The 22,408-nt window shown below is 33.9% G+C and overlaps 1 pseudogene; it reads left to right on the forward strand.

Moving 5' to 3' along the window:
• The first annotated feature begins 2,678 nt into the window (after positions 1-2,678).
• On the forward strand, positions 2,679-18,802 carry LOC114751876 (cysteine-rich receptor-like protein kinase 2; annotated as a pseudogene).
• Positions 18,803-22,408: the final 3,606 nt, after the last annotated feature.

The raw sequence follows: 22,408 nt of genomic DNA on the forward strand, positions 1-22,408 counted from the left end.
GAGGACATATTTATGATGTAACATTATTGGCATTTGACATGTATTATTGGACTAAGGATAGAAGGAGATTGCATGGATATAAAATTACCACGTGGTATGCCATCACTCAGTGCACAGTGGATGGCACTTGTCAGGGCCCCTTCTTCCATGTTTTCCTTTGGCTAGGAATTCAATGGAGCTGTGGGACATGTGACATCTCCTTATTTTATTTGCAAAGGAGGGGAGCCATAGTCCGAGCTTGAGCTCTATATCTTTGGCCGGATATATCTTTAGTATCAGTGAGCTTGGAATAATTCAGTAAAATGGATTAGTTCCTATTGGACTATGTGTTAGCATATGGCTCCAGTCAGCGATATAAGGGTGGACGGTGATATAAGGGAGGCAGCATATTGCATTATTTTGATATATTGGGAAAATGATATTGGTATATTGTTGAATCAAAAATGAAATTGAGTTGAACGTATCAAATCCGTGACTTTTTGTGTATATATATATTTACACACACAAATGGATTTTTGGGTTTATCATATATGATTTGCTTGTATGAGTTAGAATTTTAGTAGTTACTGAGACATTTGATCTTACACCCTATATTAACAATTTTCAAGCGAAGGATCTAGTAGGAATCAAGGAAAGGCACCACTGGAGTGAGCCATAAAGGCTTCTGTGCTCCTCAAGTACATGCTATGTTATATTTTTATTTGCCATGACTATAAGACTTTAATAGTTTATTTTGTTGTTATGTTAGAAGCATTTTGAAATTATGACTTGTTTGGAGTATGAGTAACGTATGGATTTTTATATGAAATATTTTATCGAGTATATGGATATAATTATGAGAGGTGTTACAGTTAACAACTTTTGTGATGCTATTAACAACTTTTGTACAGCAGTTAACAAAAGGTTTTCTGGAAAATTTAATAAGCTTCGGCAGCCGGAAACAATTTTTTTGAAAATTTTTACAATTTCAATATAACGGTTAACAATTTTTGTGATGCTATTTACAACTTCAGTATAGCAGTTAATAATAGGTTTTCTGGGAAATTCAACAAGCTCCGGCGGTCGGAAACAATTTTTTTGAAAATTTTTACAACTTCAGTATAACGGTTAATACCTTTTGTAACGCTATTAACAACTTCAGTATAGCAGTTAACAACAGGTTTTCTGGGAAATTCAACAAGCTCCGGTGGTCGAAAATAATTTTTTTGAAAATTTTTACAACTTCAGTATAACGGTTAACAACTTTTGTGACGCTATTAATAACTTCAGTAAAGTAGTTAACAAAAGGTTTTCTGGGAAATTCAATAAGCTCCAGCGGCCTAAAACAATTTTTTTTAAAAATTTTTGCAATTTCAATATAATCATTAACAACTTTTGCAATGCTATAAATAACTTCTGTATATCAGTTAACAATAGGTTTTTTGAGAAATTCAACAAGTGGTGGCCGGAGCTTTAGCGGCGGAAAACAATTTTTTAAAATTTTTTTACAACTTCAGTATAACGGTTAACAACTTTTGTAACTCTATTAACAACTTTAGTATAGCGGTTAACAACAAGTTTTTGAGTTTGTTAACGGCATACTGAAGTTGTAAAATGTTACTTTTTGAATTTCTCGAAAAACCCGTTGTTAACTGTTATATCGAAGTTGTTAATAGAGTTATAAAAGTTGTTAACTGTTATACTGAAGTTGTAAAAATTTTCAAACAAAAGTAGTTGTTAAAGTTATAAAAATGCCATTTGTTTGAATTTTTAAGAAAATCTGTTGTTAAATGCTATACCGAAGTTGTTAATAGAGTTACAGAACTTGTTAATGACATTATTGAAGTTGTAAAAATGCTGCTTTTTGAATTTTTCAGAAAACTTGGTGTTAACTGCTATACTGAGGTTATTAATAACATTACAAAAGTTGTTAACCGTTATACTGAAGTTGTAAAATTTTTTAAAAAAATTGTTTCTGGCTGCTAGAGCTTGTTGAATTTCCTAGAAAACTTGTTGTTAACTGCTATACTGAAGTTGTTAATAGCGTCACAAAAGTTGTTAACCGTTATACTGAAATTATAAAAATTTTCAAAAAAATTGTTTCCGGCCGTCGGAGCTTGTTGAATTTCCTAGAAAACCTGTTGGTAACTGCTATATTGAAGTTGTTAATAGCTTTACAAAAATTGTTAACTGTTATACTGAAGTTTTAAAAATTTTCAAAAAAAAATTGTTTCCAACTGTCGAAGCTCTAGTGACCAATTGTCGGCTGGTCGTTGGAGCTCCAGTGATCGATTGGCCGGCTAGTGGGGGTTTTGGTATTTAAAAACAACAAATAAAATTAAGGGCAATTTGGTCTTTTCTTTTAACATGATAATCTCAATTTGGTCTTTCTTGAGATCAAATTGAGATTTCTCAAATTTAACAGACCATTTGATTATTATGAAATTCAAGTGTCCTTTTCCTGTCTTTTTCCCTTTATAAATACAACCGTACACCCTAGATTTCCCAAAAAAAAAAAAAAGGTATTGGCCTCGTATAATAATTATTTTATATGAATTCAATTTGGCAGGTATTTATATTTCCCCACAATTTTCAGTGTATTAATTTCAATCCCCACGCCTATTTATACTCTTCGGAAAGATCCTCCCCCTCATCACTCTCTCTTCTCTCTTCTCTCTTCTGCAACTAAAAGAGACACCATGCTGCAACAAAAACCTTCCTTCTTCTTCTTGTTGAGCTCCATAATCTGGTCATGGGGGACTCTGAACGGCGTCGTTTCATACCCGCAGGCTAATTACTTGAAGATAGGATGCAGCCAATACAACGTGACGGACAAGCACATCTTCCGTGAAAACCTAAAGACGACATTCAGAGAGCTGAAAGCACAGATCAAAAACCAAAGCAAACACTTCGCGACGTCACAGGCGGTGAAGGGGAACAACCCAGCTTATAGTCTTTTCCAGTTCAGAAACTATCTCTCCATCTCCGATTGCCTCGCTTGCTTCAGATTCGCCACCCGGCATATTCGCAACTGCTCCTACTGCGCCACTGGTGCCCGTATCATCTATGAAGGATGCTTCCTGAGGTACCTTATTTTGGATTTTTTCCCCCCTAACTGTAAGACCAGCCAGCCGTTAGAATTCATATTGGATTTCGATCGGTTACTTGACGAGGTTGATATAAATACTAGATAACTAACTAATTTGTTGAATATTAAAAAAAATAGTTAGATTAGTTAGTTGTAGTAAATGCGTATTAGTTTCTTTAAACTACTTTTAATCATGTCCATTTGAACTATCTCTTTATTGAAAAATTTTTAATATATGTAGTCAATAGAAATATAATTTGATGAAAAATTTATAAATGTAGGAGATAAATCAGTTAAGATTTTATATTTAGGATTAAAATAAATTTGTTATCTAAGATAGAATTAAAGAAGACCAAAAGGGTAGTAAAACTTTTTTTAGCTGTCAAACCTTTTAAAGAGTATTTATTGTAGCTCCATACTTCAAATTTGAACACATGACCTTTTTTTTTTTTGAATTGTTTGAACACATGATTTTTTTTTTGGTAGAATGAACACATGACTTTTTAACTCTCTCAAACTCATTTAGAATGAATAAATAATTGTTTTATATATGCTAAGAAAAATAGTTTAAAACAATAAATATATGTATATTTAATTTTTTTCCCCTCAAAATGTCCTTATTAAAATTACTCGTCATATAGCGGTTTGGCTGAAAATTTTACTGACGGGAAATTTGAAAATTTTATTAAATGTATTAGGAGGCAAAGGCTGGTTTTCATATGTATAATAAAGCCTAACAAAAAGACTCTAGTTTTGTCTTTCATAAATGGGTCAGTGGGAAGATATTTTAGCCGTTTGTACTACTTTGTGCTGGTTGGTATACTTTTAGACAAAAAGAAGTAGTAGTTGGCATATTTTGACAATGTTTTAGTTTGGGTATATAGATATACTAAGATACATCTTATAATTTTTCATTAAACTAAATTTGATATTGTTAGCTTAATGCAATATATATATTAAACAAAGGAATTTCTTGGAAGGAAGAGAATTAGTTGCATGCTTGAGCCCCATTTTTTTGCATAAATTTCACTAAAAGACGGCATATGATATATAATGATATCAATATTTTAAAAACCGGACCGGACATTGAACCGGAAAGATCAATGGGTTATGGTTCAAACGGTCGAATCGGTCAGACTGTGGTCAGACAGCAACCTAATTATTAAATAAAAATAATATTATATATAAATAATACAGGTATAAAAAAATAAAATGCTACATAAATTTCTAACAATAAACCCAAACAAATAAAATAAACATAGGATATTGGCCAGCATAATTAATTGAAAAGGAAATTGGTCTACCCCTTAGTTGTCCAAGTAAAGATAATAATTAAATATATATATATTTTTGCAATCAATATTTGCATCCAGTGGTGAAAAGACTTGTCAGTTCTCACATATTTTGCTAAAGGTCAGTACTCCGCTTCTGTCTCCATAGGCTATCAGAAACCTGCCTTGAGCCTTGAGTAATATCTCCCCGTCCCTTGCAACTCTGTTTTTTCTTTCTACTGGCATGCTCAACTCGGCAAGACTACAACCATTTTTTTCAACAGGATCATAACATTCAGAACACAATGGAAGAAGGGAAAAAATGTGATCAACAGACTTTATTCTCTTGTTTGCTTTTGTTCTTCATTTTCCTTCTCGGTCTTCTTCATTATCTTCGACCATTCCTTCTTTCTTCTTTTGCATTGATATTTTTGCTGCTGTGATCCCACTACGGGCTCAATGGTAAGGGTTGCAGATGGAATAAAAGATGGAACAATGGAGGGCATGAATCAAAATGGGAGTGTGCCAGGTAGGGGGAGAAATTTCTTTGAGGTTCATCTGGCCGTTCGGTTTTCATAAAACCGCTGCGGGTTCTGACTTCCAGCTTAACTGCCAGCTCATTGCTGTTCAAAACGATCCAAATTCTCAGAACAAGCCGCTAATATCTCCAGTTGACGGCCAAACCGGTCCAACCGTTTGTTCCGACTCTTTAAACACTAAATTATATCAATATAAATATATAACAATTTGAATTATTTATATGATATATATTCAAAACACTGATTAATAATTTTTTAATTAAATTGAATAAATGTTCTTAAAAATATTAATTGAATATAAGATAAATTAAATATTGTGGGTATACGATAACATTGCATCATATTAGAAAAAAATATTTTAAAATTATTTACTAAAATCCACTTCAAATTAATTAGCAAAAATTTTCAGCATCTTGAAGAGCCATATTTATTCAGAAATTTCTTTTAGTGGCATGGTAGGACCAACATACCTTTCAAATTTAATTAATAAATTAGAAAATGATCAAATATCAAAGAAAAAACACAAAAACAACTCTTCCATGATAGAACCACCACAACTTTTCAAATTAATTTGGCCTTTTGCATCTCCACACAAAAAGCTATCCCAAGAGAAGTGGCGAATTTGGTCCACTCTTTAGATGCAAATATTGAAAATAAAAGTCTATTCATTAACTAATTTGACATTTTCCATTGATTTTACAAGTAGATATGCAATCTTGTGCATTTAAAAAATTCTGAATAATAAGTTCTATTGTTCACAGCTTGTTAATGAGATGATTTGTTATCCATGTTATGTTATATTGATAATGATAATTATTGATTGATATTTATAAGACTTTAAATCTTATCTATTGGCTTAGGAGATTAAATAAGAAGGATATATATATATATATATATATATGTATATAGATATATTTATATATAGAGAAAGAGAGAGAGAGAGAGAGGGGTGTGGTCATCCTAACTCTTGTTTCTGTTTAGACGGCAGCTCGAAATGTGTACCTTTTTAAAGATATTTGGTTATTATAAAATCATGAATAGTTAACAATAATTAGGTAAAACAATCTGCAAATTGATTAACATTAGCTTTTTACATTCTCTAAATAATATGAAATAAAATAATATAAATAGGAAATTTACCGGGAAAATGACAGATAAAGAAGCTCCAAAATGTGAAATGCCAATTTGGGAAGCTAAGGAAATGTAATTACCCATAGGGAAGTCCTTCCCAAATTGGAATTTTGAAATTCAGTGAAATGACAAAAATGCCCTTTGTTCTTTTTTTTTTTTAAAAAAAACCTAGCCCCTCACCGGTGGCCGGCGACTGGCCTCCAGCGACCGCCGACCGCCTCTGGCCACCGACGCCGGCCACCAGTGTGGTGGCTACCGGTGAAGGATTTTTGTGACAAGATTTTTTTTTTTGGAATGGGATAATATTGGTTCAAGTGACGGGGGTGGGATTTGATCCCACAACCCCTTGGCCACTTGGACCAACAAAAGAGAAGATGGCCATTGGGCTATCAAAGATTTCTTAACCTTATAATACAAGCAAAAATATATGTTAACTCTTTTACTATGACTCCAGCTCGTGACAACAATTTATCTGAGGATGACAAGTCTTAATTGAGAAATAACAAGTCTAAATTTGATATTAACAAAGCAACTTTTCCTTATACATAACAAATAGCAGCATGTGCATTAATTAAAAATGATCATAATTTATTTAAAAATGACACGTCTTTACTATAAAATGACAAGTCTAAAATTGATATTAACAAGGCAACTTTTCCTTATACATAACAAGAAATAGCATCTACGTTAATTAAAAATGACCATAATTTATTTGAAAATAACACGTCTTTACTGGAAAATGATAAGTCTAAACTTGATATTAACAAGGCAACTTTTCTTTATACATAACAAGAAATACCGAATAAATTGTTGTTATTTTTCAACAAAGACATGTCATTTTTAAATAAATTATGATCATTTTTAATTAATGCACATGCTGCTATTTGTTATGTATAAGGAAAAGTTGCTTTGTTAATATCAAATTTAGACTTGTTATTTCTCAATTAAGACTTGTCATCCATAGATAAATTGTTGTCATGAGCTGGAGTTACAGTAAAAGAATTAACATATATTTTTGCTTGTATTATAAGGTTAAGAAATCTTTGATAGCCCAATGGCCATATTCCCTTTTGTTGGTCCAAGTGGCCAAGGGGTTGTGGGATCAAATCCCACTCCCGTCACTTTGAACCAATATCATCCCATTCCAAAAAAAAAAATCTTGTCACAAAAATCCTTCACCGGCAGCCACCACACCGGTGGCCGACACCAGTGGCCAGAGGCGGTCGGCGGTCGCCGAAGGCCAGTCGCCGGCGGTGGTCGCCGGCCACCGGTGAGGGGCTAGGTTTTTAAAAAAAAAAAAGAACAAAGGGCATTTTTGTCATTTCACTGAATTTCAAAATTCCAATTTGGGAAGGACTTCCCTATGGGTAATTACATTTCCTTAGCTTCCCAAATTGGCATTTCACATTTTGGAGCTTCTTTATCTATCATTTTCCCAAATTTACCTTAAGAGGCTAGCGCCAAAAATGACATTAATTAATTGAATACTCCTTGTTATTGTGCCTTATTAAGGTACGAGAGCAGTGGCTTCTTTGACCAAAACACAGATGCTAGGAACAACATTGTGTGTGGGAATAAAGCAACAAACTCCACTTCACACTACTAGAAAAAAGACTTTTAACATCACTAAATAACAGCGGTTAATCAGAAAAACGACGTGAAAAGAAAGGTAGTGGCATTTTTGTAAATAAGTTGATTAAGTGTTGATTTTTCATGACGGTTATTAAGAAAACTGCCGTGAAAAACATTTTTAACGGTGGGTATTTAAATAACCACTGTTAAAAATACTTTCAATGGCAGTTTTCTTAATAACCGCTGTGGAAAGTTTTAAAATAAACCTACACAGCGTGTTCGTTTTCTCTCATTTTCACTTTCGTTTTAGTGCGTCGTGGTCTCCCTTTGTCCCACCACCAAAAATTCCATTACGGCCATTCCCCCTACTCCCTCACTGTTTAAACTCCTCCATTTAGCTTGTGGTGTCTTGCCGCCCTCCACTACCGTTTGAATGCCTCTCTTTTTGCATTTGAATCATCTCTACTCTGTATCGTTTTTTCATTCTTTTCAATTTTTCTTAGTTTCTTGGATGTTTTGACCATAAAAATCTATTGTATTTCAAATGGGTTTGTTAGTTTTACATTGTGGTTGGCTTGTATTGTTGATTTTGTGTTTTTTATGTGCTTGAACCATTGATTGGCGGGCATTTGGTGTGAGAAAACCTCAATTCCTTTCTATATACTATATTAGAAACATGTTTAAATGTTTGAAGTTGATTAGTTTTGAATTTTTTGATTTTTTTATAATTTTTTGATATTTATTTCGAATTTTTGGTATTTTTTTGTAATAAATTTGAGAATTTAATAATAAATAATCTGTTTGGTATTTTGTGATTTTTTTTCCGTTATGAACTTTGATTGATGGTAAAGTGTTGTTTAAAATTTCATTGCAAATAGATATCATTTGTATTCCCGTTTTGGATTCAGAAGTTTTAGCTTTAAAAATTTTTATTCATGGAATTGGTTTGAAATTGAATTTTTATTTTTGTTTTATTTGTTATATTTCTTCAAATTTATCATGTTGAAATATGTTATGAAGGATAGTTTTTTTTTGATTAAAAATTTTGTTTAACTACTTCACAAAACTTATATATGTTTGTTTGTTTTTTTTTATTTTATTAACATTTCGTTCATTCACTATATACACTAATTTTTAAGAAATTATTTAATCTAATTTTTAAAAATAATAATATATTTTAATTTTTTATTATAATATATTTAATATGATAAATAGGAGTTGAGAAAATTTTAATTTTGACTAAAAATTTTGAATTTTTTTTTCTAATTTGGTGTTTAAGGAGAAATTTTGTTGAATTTTTTATTTTTAAAAAAGAGACATTCTCATTAATTTGTAATTAAGTGTTAGTCAATTTTAATTTATTGACTAACATTTAATGATTTTATTATTTTAATATTTGAATTAAAGAATTAGAATTGAGCTTGACAACTATGTTCATTGACTCTGTAGAACAATGGATTGTAGTTGGATGAAAGCTAAGAGAATTAGCAAGGAATATGAGGATGGGGTTGAAGGTTTTGAGTTTGCTCAGACAAATACCCCTAGTAAAAGAGATGGATAGTACTATTATCCTTGTGTCAAATGTTTAAACAATAGTCAACGGAGTATTTCTGAGATAAAAGAGCATCTTATCTTTGATGGGATAAATTTGAGGTATACAAATTGGATATGACATGGAGAAATTAGAAAGACTACACTGTCTGCAAAGGAGAAGGTTGTGAATGAAGACTTTGGTGATAAAATTTTGGATATGTTTCGTGATATAAGGTCTAAATCCTCTACATAGTTCTCTCCCACTTTTGAAACTTTGTGTAGTGATACAGAGATGCCTTTATACCTAGGGTGCAAAGATGATTATGCAAGGTTGACAACCGTGTTGAAACTGATGAACTTGAAGGTAAGAAATGGTTGGACCGATACTAGTTTCACGAAATTGCTTGAACTGTTGAGTGATATTCTTCCAAAAGGGAATTCACTTCTGAAATGAATGTATGAGGCAAGAAAATTTTGTGTCCGATGGGTTTGGAATATGAGAAGATACATGCGTGTCATAATGACTGCATATTATTTAGAAATGATTATGAAGGGTTGAATAAGTACTCTAAATATGGGACTTTAAGATACAAAGTTAAGAAAGATGATGGTGATTATAATGAGATGACCAAAGGTTCTCTTTTAAAGTTTTTGTGGTATCTTCCAATAATACCATGATTTAAGCATTTATTTGCTAATGCCACAGATGCAAAGAACTTGAGATGGCATTTCGATGAGAAAATATGTGATGGAAAGCCTCGTCACCCAGCAGATTCTCCACAATGGAAAACAATAGATCAAAAAAATTTTCAATTTGGTGGCGAACCCAGAAACCTTCGGCTAGGACTTTGTACGGACATAATTAACCCATATGGTAATCTTAGTAGCACACATAGTGCTTGGCCAGTGATCCTCGTAATTTACAACTTGCCTCCTTGGTTATGTATGAAAAGAAAGTGTATCATGCTATCTTTGATGATCTCAAGGCCAAAACAGCCGGGAAACGATATCGATGTGTGTTTGGCACCTTTGATTGAGGATTTGAAGAAATTATAGGAGGAAGGTGTTGATGTGTTTGATGCATATAAACAAGCGACCTTCAATTTACATGCCATGATCTTCACCACGATAAATGACTTTTCGGCATATGAAAATTTGTCAAGATACAGTGTTAAGGGGCATAAAGCATGTCCAATATGCGAAGAAGGCACCCACTATATGCAACTTAAACATGGCAGGAAGATGGTATACCTTAGTCACAAAAGGTTTCTTAGTCAATATCACCCTTACCGTAGATTGAAAAAAGCATTTAACAGCTCACAAGAATATGAAATGGCTCCAAGACCATTAACTGGAGAAGAAGTTTATCAGTGGGTAGAGGGAATTAATGTGGTCTTCAGTAAAAAGAAGAAGAAGACTGTCGGTGAGAGGAATATACGAAAAAAAGATGTATCTTTTTTTATCTTCCATATTGCCAAAGTCTTGATGTGAGGCATAGTCTAGATGTGATACATATGGAGAAGAATATGTGTGAGAGCCTTGTTGGTACACTTTTGCATATAAGTGAAAAGACTAAGGATGGAATCAATGCAAGACAAGACTTAGTCGAAATTGGAATAAGAAATGTCCTCCACCCACAAGAAAGAGATGATAAGAGGGCTTATTTATATCTAGTTGCGCACACATTATCAAAAGAAGAGAAAAAAATTTTCTGTGGTTTTGTCAATAGTATTAAGGTGCCACAAGGTTATTCTTCTAATTTAAGCAAACTTGTTTCAATGCAAGATTTGAAGATAATGGGAATCAAGTCTTATGATTGTCACGTGTTGATGCAACAATTACTTCTACTTGCTATTCGAGACATTATGAAAACCGATGTGAGAAATACTATTATAAGACTTTGTATGTTTTTTAGTGCCATTTGCAGCAAAGTCATTGATCTTGTTGAGTTGGATGAATTAGAAAATGAAGGTTATGTGATCCTCTCCCAATTGGAAATGCATTTTCCTCTATCATTTTTTGATATTATGGTCCATTTGATAGCTCATCTTATGCGAGAGATAAGACTTTGTACCCTTTTGAGAGATACATGAAAATCCTAAAAGGGTACTTTAAGAATCCTTATCAGCCTGAGGCATCAATTGTTGAGAGATATGTAGCTGAGGAGGCAATTAAGTTTTGTAACGCATATCTTGATAGGGTAAAGGCAGTTGGTCTTCCTCAATCTCAACATGATCAGGGGAGAAGCAAGGGAACACAGGGTGTCATAGTGAGGTCTATGTTAAGAGAAGTTGTAATGCAAGTACATCTATACATTTTAAACAACATGGATGAAGTTTTACCTTACTTGAATGCTCACAAGAATATGCTGAAGAAGTTGAATCCAAGAAAGAACGATATGCAACTAGCTAATGAACATAATAAGTCATTTGCAGAGTGGTTCAAGCAAGAAGTGTTAAAAGATGACAATCCTTCTGAGACAATACAGAGGTTAGCTGCAAGGTCTTCTTTTGAGGTTTTGTGTTGGGGTGGATATGACATATATGGTTATTCATTTTACACAAAAACCCAAGACAATAAGAGTACAATGCAGAATAGTGGGGTGATGGTAGTAGCAGAAGCTATGCATTTTGCTAGTTCTAAAGATAGAAACCCAACGTTGGTGGCAATATCCTATTATGGAATAATAGAAGAGATATGGGAGGTTAGCTATACCAAGTTTAAAGTTCTTGTCTTCAAATGTAAGTGGGTTAATATTAATACTGTGCAAGTAGATGAAGAATTTGCATTTGTTTCGGTCAATCTTAAGAGGTTTGGATATGGAGACAATCCATTTATTTTGGCAAGTCAAGCAAAATAAGTGTTTTTTATTCTCAATCTAGCAAAAAAGAAATTGTCTATCGTGCTTCAAGGTAAAAGGCAAGGAGTTGGTGGAGATGATGGTGACTTAGAGTTTAATCTTGATGAAACCCCGCCTTTCACAGCTACTCGACCTAAAACAGTTGAATTAGATTTGGTAGATTACGACTATGCTGTTAGAGATGATTATTGTGAAGGGATTTGGGGGGGGGAATCGTTATAAGGCTTAAATGAATTATTTGATGTTTTTTTTTGTTAAATATGCTTAATAATGTTTTATATTAACTTGATATTTCTTATTCTTACATTTATTAATTCGTTGTTCTTTAAACAAGAAATGGACGGATCCGGTCAATAGGGTTCTGGCGACGACATCTCTTTTACTAGCTAGAGAAAGGGTAGAGGGCCAACCTGTATGAGGCATTTGGCTTTAGTGATAAGACCACACAGCCTATGAGGATTACAATGGAGTTTGATGATGATTTGAAGCCTATAGGAAAGACTGGAGCTCAATTTACTAGTTATGTGGGTTATGTCGCACGCAGTAATATTGGGATTGACATTCCTAGCTGGAAGAAGGTGGACAAAGATTTGAAGCAAAACATTTGGGAGGATATCTTGGTACATTATGAATTGTTTTCTTTAACTTGTTTCAATTTTAATTGCCTATTTATTTTATAACTCTATGCTATTGTATTGCAGCAGACATTTGATATTCCCGCCACTGAGCAAATGAGAGATCGTCTATTTAAGCAACTTGATGAACGGTGGAGGAATTTTAAATCCACGTTTACAAAACATTATATTCGTGAAAAAAGAAAGGGTGAGCATCCTAAGGAACGATACCTGTTTATTAGTGACAACGCATGGGAGAGTTTTGTGAAGCAATGTGAAGACCCTGCATTTTAGGTTTGGTTCCTTCAAACTTAGTTTTTAATCAGGTCATATTTTATTTAACTAAACTAACTTTGTCAAATTTGTTTCATTGTCATAGGCATTGAGTCAGAAGAACAAACAAATATCTGAGCAGAATGTGTACCCACATACCATGTTTTGTGCAAGGTATGGTGGGTTGGAAAGACGTATGATGGAGCAGCGGATGAAAAACACAGATGGCTACTGCTTCAGATCCTATTGGCTACATTCCACCCATTTTCTTATTTCATGTTATACTTTATGCATGTCCTAATGTTTCTTATTTGAACAACAAGCACTTTACTCAAATTTGTCAAAACAGAGGACCTGAAGGAACATATGGTTTTATGTGTTCTCAAAGGGTACAGAAAGAGCTTAATACTGTGGAAGCGAGATGGATTTGTATGATGACCACAATGACTCAGACCAGAAAGCCAATATATTTTGTAAGGTTAATACAAATTTTAGTCCCTCAAATTTGGATCCAATTTGGTATTGGTTCCTGGAATTTAAAACGTGTAGTATTGGTCCCTCAAATTATGTCTGTTTCAAACTGTTGGTCCTTGGCATCTTGGCACCGTTAAATTTTGCTGACATGGCGTTAACACCGTTAACTGATGAGTTGGACATATAAGTGGCATATGACCTGGACATAAACCGATGAGTTGGCATGTAGGTGGCATATATCCTAGACATGGATTGGTCCCTCAAATTTGGAGCGATTTTGGTATTGGTCCCTGAAATTTAAAACCGATGGTATTGGTTCCTCAAATTATATCTGTTTCTGGTCATTGGTCCCTGATAGCTTTAGACCCTCCTCTTTTTATCTGTTCTTGGAGAACCCTCTACTTTGCTTTTATCTGGTTTCAGCAGCTTTGGTGGCTTGCTGGTCATGCCTGCCTTCTTCTTAGAGTTGTCGGTGAGTTTCTTGTTGCTTCTTCTCAAGCTTCTTACTCTGGTGATGCTTCTCTTTTTTCTTGGGAGGTTCATCATCGTCTATATCAGAAGAAGATGGCTTTAATGGGGGTGGTTTTGTATCTGAAGCCAGCTTCTTCTCATGAACTGTTAAGTTACCTTTTTGGCCAAAGGTAGCGAAGGAGGTAGAATGTTTAGCTGAGAATGCACTGAGTTTCCTCCACACTAATATAGGAGCAGAAGCTTTGTATTTTGACAAAAGTGAATCTCAAATTGCATAGGGTCTCTTCGACCACATCCTTTCATTGCTCATGCCACATCATAGGTTAACAAAGTTAGTGCCAACTCAGATGAATTTGACAGCCTAAAGTTATCAAGGACCAAAGGCCAAAAACGGACATAATTTGAGGGGCCAATACCATCAATTTTAAATTTCAGGGACCAATACCAAAATGGCTTCAAATTTGAGGGACCAATCTATGTCCAGGTCATATGCCACCTACATGCCAACTCATCAGTTCATGTCTAGGTCTTATGGCACCTATATGTCCAACTCATCGGTTAACAGTGTTAATGCCATGTCAGCAAAATTTAACGGGGCCAAGATGCCAGGGACCAACGGTTTAAAACGGACATAATTTGAGGGACCAATACTACACATTTTAAATTCCAGGGGCCAATACCAAATTGGATCCAAATTTAAGGGACCAAAATTTGTATTAACCCTATTTGTCCCTTACGTGGAAAGGTAAGTGTATTATTGTATTTGAGATACACAATTGTGTAGGATTATAATTAACATGGTTTGTCTTTTATAGTTATCATTGGACTCTAATTGTTTGTCCCCCTTTTGATAACAAAGTTTACTGGTTTGATTCACTCTGTGGAAGTCCATCTGAAGAAACCAGAGATGTCATCGACACATTAGTTTATATTTATATATTTATTATGTGTGAAGTTTATACAAACATGCTCTAATATCATTCTCTTTTATACTGTTGAGAGGGCTTTTCATGGTTTCAATGTTGTGACGATTAAATAAATTAGACAACCACCAACATGGATTCTCTGAAAGGTATATTGTTTTGAACTAAATATATACTTTTAAACCTTTTTAGATGAATTAAAGTTAATTTTTATAATCAATAATGTCTAATATTCAATTTTATATTTCATTTTGTTAGTACCGTTGTCAACAAGGACATGTTGAATGTGGATATTATGTCATCCGCTACATGAATGACATCATTGAACAGAAGTGATTGAGAAATTAGACGATGTAAAGATAAGTTACGTTGCATGACATTCTTCAATTCATTTCACATTTTTGATTAAGTTCACTATGTTATTTTTGATCAACAGGTATTTCAAAATGCTGTGCCATATCCCATGGATGACATCAACTTGATGAGGGACACGTTGTCAATAACATTGCTACAAAATGTTAAAACTTTCAAATAGTTAGGTCATTTCCCAAAAAATTCATTGTTAGATATTTTCTCTTGGTTCCCTCCTATACATGTTCATTATTTCTATTGTATAGACAGAAGTAGTTACTTTTCTTTCAAGATGCTAGTTCTCTTAGTTCCTATACGTGTTCTTTGGTCTTGGGTTTCCCTTAGTTCTATTGGTTCTCTATTTTTGCTTTGTGTAAAAGAAATTTCAATGCTTGCTATATATATTAACTAACTAGTTGATTATTTGTTCATATGGTCTTGTTCTGCTTATTCTGCACTGCCTACATTTATTTGGAACTGTAAACTGCAGGGTGGTAAAAAAAATCACGCAAATTTTTTTTTTAAAAAAAATAAATTTTAACAGCGGTTAAAACAATTTTCCACGGCGGTTATGTAAAAAACTGCCGTGGAAATCTAACTTTCCACTGTGGTTTCTTACATAACCGCCGTGGAAATCTAAGTTTCCACTACGGTTTCTTACATAACAGCCGTGGAAATCTAACTTTCCACGGCGTCTTCTTACATAACCACCATAGAAATCTAACTTTTCACGGTGGTTTCTTACATAACCGCCGTGAAAAATCAATTTTCCACTATGGTTCTCAACCGCCGTGTTTTGTAAACCTTTCAACGTCAACTGTATCAATTCGCCTCCAAAACCGCCGTGTAAAACCACTAATAACCACCGTTAAAAACTTTTTTTCTGGCAGTGTCACTTGCTTCAATAGTAGAACAAGTTCTCACAAATCTGGAAATAGCAACACCAAGAATAGCTGGTTTCTATGCAGCCACTAAAACATAAGTTCCTAATAGTAACACTTCAATTTATGCCATTGCTCAATGTCTTGAGACTCTTACTCAAAGTGGCTGCCAAGACTGCTTGACGACTGGCTTAAAAATTTCCAGATTTGTCTTCCCAACTCAAATGCTAAGACTTATGATGCTGGTTGTTTCATGAGATACTCCACCATTGCTTTCTTCGCTGATAATCAAACCACTAATATCAAGCACTTCCTGAAACAAGGCAAGAGTTAAAACTTCATTAGAACTTCAAATAGATTGCGTATTTTGCATAAACTTGGGTTAGAAATAAAACTTGGAAATGGGGTTATGTTTTTTTCAATTGTGACTTGTAGGAGGAGGTTCAACCAAGAAGAAGGCTATTATTGGGGGAGTCGTTGGAGGTGCATCTGTTATTTTGATTCTTCTCGCATTATTTGCTTTGCACAGACGACCACATAGAGGTAAGATAACTAGGTAGGAAATGTGATGCATGGTTTGATTCTCACCTTTTTTTTTTCCCAAGGGAAATTAATGCTATGGCTTTAATAATTAGAAGGATATGTTATAGGGACATTTGAAGTTGGTTTTTCCTTACAGTTCACATTTTGGGAGCAACTGAGTTGAAAGGCCCCGTTAACTACAGGTACAAAGATCTAAAGGCAGCCACAAAAAACTTCAGTAAAGAAAATAAATTAGAAGGAGGTTTTGGTGATGTGTACAAGGTAAGCTTTCTAAACATTCACTTTCAATATTAAAATTTATATCCATTCTGAAGAGACGAAGGCCTGTTCCACACAGACATTTAGTATAAATTCAGTCTAGGTAGGCTTATCAGTTAACGTTTGTCTCACAACGTGATGAGACTTTCACCATACTATAGTTCTAACATCTGTAAATATATTCTTATATGAATATTTTTTATGAATGGAGCAAAAGATTGATCCCACGCCCAAAACAAAATGTTATGTACTTAGATTCATGATAAATGTGTTGTTTAAGGTCAATCCCAGAAAGAAAGGGAGGAAAACTTATAATTTCCACAAACATATAGTGTAATCAAGCATAATTTCTTGTTTTACTTGAACAGGGCACTTTGGAAAATGGCAAAGTTGTTGCTGTTAAGAAATTGGCTCTAGGCCAGTCCAAAGAGATGGAGAAAAATTTTGAAAGTGAAGCGAAGCTGATAAGTAATGTTCATCATCGGAATCTTGTTCGGCTTCTAGGATGTTGTAGCAAACAACAAGAAAAACTCCTCGTTTACGAGTACTAGAAAAACAATGTTGGCCAATGCTTATTCGGTATAACAAAATCATATACTTTAATTAATTTCATCAGTAGCTTTAAGGATCATCATTACTTCTTCTATTCTGTTTTTCTTACTCTCAAAGTATTGGAAACAGGTAAAAATAAAGGTTCTCTCAGTTGGAAGCTAAGTTTTGGTATAATTTTGCGCATTGCAAGGGGTTTGGCCTATCTACATGAGGAGCTCCATATTTGTATTATACACAGAGATATAAAAACTAGCAACATCTTCTTAGATGATGATTTTCAACCTAAAATTGCTGATTTTGGACCAGCAAGGCTTTTGCCAAGAGACCAATCTCATCTTAATACAAGATTTGCAGGAACAATGTGGGTAATGCATATGCTTATCCACTTCAAATATTATATCACATGGGAAAACAAGAGGTTGTAAAAGTAGTCATATGTTGGCAAAACGGAACATTGTTATTACGCCTTTATATCCGTTTCAATGATGTTCTGTTGTTTCTACAAAGGTCAAACGTTTCAAGAAAGATATTTTGTATCCATGTATGATGCATTTCAATTTTCAAATATGATGAAAGAGTTAAAGATGCACATGAACATTTGGAATTTTATTTTGTCAGTGTTCATCTATGTCTTCATTTTCTGTCGTGTCCCATATATCTGTTTTGATCCATTATGCCATAAATACAATGTCTTTTTGTTCCGTTTTGTTAGGGGATATACAGCACCTGAATATACAATGCATGGACAATTATCAGAGAAAGTTTATACTTATAGCTATTGAGTTGTAGTCTTAGAACTCAGAAGCGGACAGAAGAGTGGTGAATTGAAGGTTAATAATGAAAGTGAATTACTCCTTCAAAAGGTAAGCAAATTCCGAGGACTAATAATGTAATAAAGAGCTGCTATTTATTGAAGAAACTTCTACTGGAGTTTCAAGTGTTCAAACAATTTTCAATAAATAACATGACAAATGAACACTTTTAAAGCTCAACATTACAGCAATGGCATTTATCACAAAAAATATATATATATATTTCAGGTATAAGTTCCGTGGTGAAGTATTTAACAGCAGTCATCAAATAAACCTTCAGATTTTACTTCATTAGTTTTCTGTGCTGAATAACTTTGATCCCACTTCGCAGGCTTGGAAACTATATGAGAGAGGAATGCACATAGAGTTTGTGGATCCAAGTGAGTATGATGCAGAAGAAGTAAAGAAAATAATAGAAATTGGATTACTTTGCACTCAAGCATCTCCTGCAGCAAGGCGAACAATGGCTGAAATTGTTGTTATGCTCAAAAGCAAAGGCTTAATAGAGCACAAGAAACCCACCATGCCTGCCTATGTTGATCCTAATTGGAGGCCCAGAAGAGACACACCCACGTCTAATAGTTTAGCTCCATCAAATGCCACTGTGTCCCAGTCCATTCTATCAGGAAGGTGATTACAACACTCAAGAACGTGTTGTTAAGGTTCATTTTGTTTGTGAACCTAGAGAAAATAATAATGAAGAAAATAGAGCAAGTGTTTTCTTTCATTCATTGCGTGTGCTAGAATTTTGAGGTCAATGAAACATCAAATCTACAAGTAGGAAAGTCTGTGTGAAAGATGGTCATTATATTGGCACCTGCTATTTAGTATAAACTATCTAAATTATGATCTGTAATGAAGTTCCCAAGGCTTACAGAGAAGCTAAATAGTTAGTCTATTAATCCAGTTTATGCCCTCAGTTCAGTGTCAAGAATTAAGTTGATCTTACTTATTACCTTGTCCTCCAAGAACAGAGGGAAATAATTGAAGAACAGATGAGGAAAAACAGAATATTCTGAGTTCAGAATATCTCAAAAAGTTTTACAGCCATTTCAGAAACATTTATAAAAAGAAAACGTATATATCATCAAATCACAAGAGAAACACATCAAAATAGATAGAAAAAGGAGGAGAACAAACTTAATTGATATAATTTTCAAAGCAAGCTTTGATTCCCAAGAAATCTAGCCTCCTTCCAAGCTCTCTTGCGCCTCCTTTCACATTTGGACCTTTAGAAATCGTCAAAAACACAGAAATACTAAAAAAACCCTCGTGTATCAAATTTTTTGGATCAGAAGGCCACAAAAGCCATGCAAAGGAAAACAAATTAGGTCACATCAGAGAGTACTAATTTTCTACACCCTAGTGGTGGATCTTATAAGATCCTGATATCTTGTGTATCAGCTTTAAAAATGGTCCTTTTACAAAAATTGTGCACCTTGGGTATGCGATGGTGCTAATTAGTTTGGTCCTACAACACCAAAGAGCATTCCTAAATTTCTTCCTTCTCGACTTTCTTATATAACGCTCCCTCCAATCTTAAATGTAGAAACTAGTTTAGGCGTTTGTTTTGGTCCTAACCAGAATATTAGCTATGGTGTCAAATATAGCATCTCACATATTGTGCTATGCTGTATTGGAGCTATCCATATTCATAGGTCATAGACTCATAGAATAACATCTATCACGCTTTTGACTATTTTAGAACATTTTTTAATGGATGCTAAGGGCAAAAACCCGAAATATAAAGAGATAAACATTAGGCAGAAAAAGCAATAAGAGAGCATATAAGTTTACAATCCACTCAATTCTATCCCATCACATTTCTAAAAATCATCCCTTCGTATCATGGCATAACTGAAAACAGTTGACTTTGGTGACAAAGTATGATGTTATTTAAAGCAATTAAATTTTTTAACAATAAAAAGGTACGAGATAAACCATTTACTTTGTTTAAAAGTGGGTCGTAAAAATAATGGCAAACACAAACATAATGGCACTGTAGGAGTAAGAGAAAAGCACTAATCTATTAAGTAATCAATCTTTAAGGAATTCTTTTTCTCATAAGATAAGCCTATATTTCATGATTTTGCTTCATTAATAAGAAAACAGTGGCCAAAAGTAAACCGATTCATTGTGTGATCTTAAGCGTTATCTACTTTATAAATAATACCATTCTTTGTGAATGATCATGCATTATGCTTTAACATTTGGTCCTGGCGAATGCAAATATTTTGTGGAACATCTCACGCATAATTATGATCATTTTTCATAGAACTCAGATGGCCAAAATGAATGTCGTCTTTATAATATTCACCACATCTAACAATTTCAATACGTCGGGCAACAGCACAAGCTCCAATCCTCTTCAGTGTATAAACTCCTTCAAGACGCTGCCCAAACAGCAGGATTAGTAAACTATACACTTCTTCAAATGACTATATCAACACCGAGCAATTTATATCGACACCTCAACTGGTCAGGAGAAATGAAAAGGAAAAAGCAAAACAAAGTGATAAATACCTCCAAGAGTTGACCATGAAACAAAGCTACCAAGCTTGTCAACTAGTGTGATCACAAAATGTGAACCACAAGTATTACTCCTTTGGCAAGGACAAAAGACCTCCCACACCAGGATTTAGCTCAGATGATTCAACTGAAATAAATCACAAGCATAATGTACAAAACTCTGTTCATCAAAATAAATTAGCATGTCCAAGGGCTTGTTCAATTAGTCAGACTGTTATTGCAGTACATGAGGGTTTTTCTAGGACAGTATACTCATAGCTGGGGATTTTCTGGATCAAGGGGGGCAAGGTCACAGAATAGCTGGGAGGACGAAAGAATTCATTAGGATACATTTCTACTCTCCTCAAAGTCAAACTTGCGAAATAAAAAGAAACAAAGAAAAATTCATCATTAGTCATGACAAGCATTGGAATTCAAAAGTATCAAAAAAGAAACAAAAGGGTCCTCAAAAAGAATCATTTCAGCAGGTTCGCCCTCTATAGAGATATCCATAAAAACCAGGGGAGTTTTCTTCTCTGGCATTGTCTTTCTTTTATGAATCACAGTTCAAGCCAACATAACCACTTAAGTCACAAAAGTTAGTAAAGAAACACCAACTAATTATTTATATTGTCTGATGTGTAAACATTGCATCAGAAGCAAATACTGACACATATCACATCAAAGCTGCAGCATTTACCTGTGAGCTTGACGAACAAAAATTTCGTAGTACAGTGTTCCTCCACAAGTGGCTCTTTCTGAGCAACGGCAAGAGAAAATTATGGGGCGTCTATCCTATGCTCAAGGGTAATTGCAGAGTTAAGTATTAAACTCTAGCACCATCAGCACGTATCACACAACTCAATTTGCTTCCCATGACAAACGCTACTCATTTGGAATCTGCCAGAGGAACTTAAGGAAAATCAAGCGCTGATCATTTGCGTATAATTAGCAAAATCTTCGGCAGAAAAAAGGCTAACAGACGACAGGGAGAACCTCACCTGTAGGAAGAAGACTCGGTGGTACGACAGCAAGCTGATGAGGAGTTGAGGTCCAAAAAAAGGTGGAAACGAACCAGGCAAGACTTGCCAAAGCCTAACAGACTCGGCCTGCATGGTATGGCATAGGACTAAGTCTATTATTTATATAATTTTTTTTTTTGAAAAAAAATTGCTATGAGGTTTTTTTAAAAAAAATATTACTCTAATTCTTAATATAAGAGTTAATTAATTAATTTGTATAGATTAACAAAAATAGTTAAGTTAGTTATTTATAGTAAATAAGTGTTGTCTTTCATAAAATACTATTGTTAATCATATGTATTAGCTAAAATTATCATTTGATGAAAACTTTAACATTTGCAACTATTACAAAGATTGTACCTCAGAAAAAAAATAGATAAGTACGATAGACCAAATGAATTAGGAGTGTTATATTTAGAATCAAATTGAATATCAAACTAGCTTTTATATTAAATATCGGAGGTAGTACATAATCATGAAAAACTTCTAATAATAAATGAGTTGCATGAATCTTATTGTCAATTCTTACACTGAAGATTGTACCTCAGGAAAAAAAATAGATAAGTACGATAGACCAAATGAATTAGGAGTGTTATATTTATAATCAAATTGAATATCAAACTAGCTTTTATATTAAATATCGAAGGTAGTACATAATCATGAAAAACTTCTAATAATAAATGAGTTGCATGAATCTTATTGTCAATTCTTACACTGAAAATTGTCATTCACTTGTTATGCTAATTATATTCT

The sequence above is a fragment of the Neltuma alba genome, unplaced genomic scaffold, assembly GCF_004799145.2.
Source record: "Neltuma alba isolate B1F8T4 unplaced genomic scaffold, ASM479914v2 tig00007144_pilon, whole genome shotgun sequence".
Classification (NCBI taxonomy): domain Eukaryota; kingdom Viridiplantae; phylum Streptophyta; class Magnoliopsida; order Fabales; family Fabaceae; genus Neltuma; species Neltuma alba.